This window comes from Arvicola amphibius, chromosome 14 (genome assembly GCF_903992535.2).
Source record: "Arvicola amphibius chromosome 14, mArvAmp1.2, whole genome shotgun sequence".
Classification (NCBI taxonomy): domain Eukaryota; kingdom Metazoa; phylum Chordata; class Mammalia; order Rodentia; family Cricetidae; genus Arvicola; species Arvicola amphibius.
The window spans coordinates 10,566,044-10,567,539 of record NC_052060.1 but is presented as its reverse complement, the minus strand read 5'-3'; the positions used below and the strand labels follow the sequence as shown (position 1 = coordinate 10,567,539).

The window sequence follows — 1,496 nt, the reverse complement described above, 5'->3', positions numbered from 1 at the left end:
CCCCGCTGATGTGAGGTGGTTTTGTTTTGATACAAAGTTGACTGATTCTTTTTCATTTTTTAAGGTAACGTGATAGATACTGAGTTGCCCCTAAGCAAAAAAACAAACAAAAAACCTCGCCTCATTTCAGACATCTGGTTGGAAATTCTGCTGGATCCTCACAATGTTTAAATCGAAATGTACATTTATTTATGTAGCAAAGATTATAAGGCATTGCTTGCCTCATCCTATCTTCCCGGAAGATGAGCCAATGACGCAAACCATTCCGGGTAGGTGTGAGTAAACAGGGGACTACGAGAGAATTACATGGAGGGAGTTGGTAAGTCTACCATGCATCTAGAGGCTTCCTGGAGGAAAAGTGTCTTTGAAGTTCAATTAAAAGCATACCTAAATCATGGTAGCTCAAAATCCCTTCAACCCAGGTCCTTTGAAGTAGCTTTCCTATTTCTGTCTACGGGATGTAAACACCTGAAAGTATTACAAGATGATGGATTTTCCAGAGAAACCCACAAGAACATGTATCAGAGGAAATGAAGAGAACTCTGACCCTTGAGAACTTTACAATCTATCAACTGGCCGGCTGCGGTGACTCATGCTTTTAATCCCAGCTCTCAGAAGGCAGAAGCAGGAGGATCTCAGTGAGTTTGAGGTCGGCCTGGTCTGCAAGAAAGTTTCTAAGACAGCCAGGGCTGTTACACTGTCTCAACCAACCCCTTCCCCCCAAAAAATCTATCAACTGTGAGGTAGGTAAGGGGCACATGTGTACAGTGGGGGGTGGTGTCAGTAAAGTCATTTGGATCTTAGATAAAGCACAGAAAGATCCTCAAGGTTCAGAATGCTCTTGGATGGGGTGGGGAATGAGCGAGGGTTAGGATAACCGCCTTCCTCCAGCGTAAGGCAGACCTTGGTTCAAATCCACGTAGAACTTTGTGGCTGAAAGTCTCAAGTCAGGTGATCTGACCAGAGCCTGCCCTTGTAACCTGAAGATGAAAGTCATAGTGTCCGGGAACACACATGGCACCAGGGCAAATCCAGAGGGTTGTGGGTGTGAGACTCATTCAACTCTGGGAGTCTTCCTTAGATAAACAATGCACAACTCGGACTTTAATACGAGGGAGTTGAGTAAATGTTTAGTAAGGAAGAGAAGTAGTCAGCATGCTTCCAAAGGCTATGGGATCTCCAGTTCATGCCAGAGGAACTGGAGAGACTTTGACAGCCCAGGTCAGCACAGTGCCTGTAGATGCCACTCAGTTATCCTATATATACTAAAATAGAAAAGAAATTAAAAAAAACGAGAATTAGCGCAGTGTTATTATGGAAGAAGCTGACAAACAGTACGAACATTTGCAAGTCCAGGCAAACAGCAAGGCTTTTAGTAGTTATCTGTCATGAGGAGATGGAAGGCACACTGAAAATTCTCTCATCGGACAGACAACAGCTATTTTATAGTGACATATACGGACAAGCGGAATAGGGACATTCCAACTCTCCTCTAT

The 1,496-nt window shown here is 43.9% G+C and overlaps 1 non-coding gene across 1 annotated transcript; it reads left to right on the top strand.

Annotated features, from left to right (window-relative positions):
- The first annotated feature begins 1,151 nt into the window (after positions 1–1,151).
- On the top strand, positions 1,152–1,264 carry LOC119801516. Its single transcript, XR_005283206.1, has one exon. It is a non-coding gene; the product is annotated as a small nucleolar RNA SNORA44 (small nucleolar RNA).
- Positions 1,265–1,496: the final 232 nt, after the last annotated feature.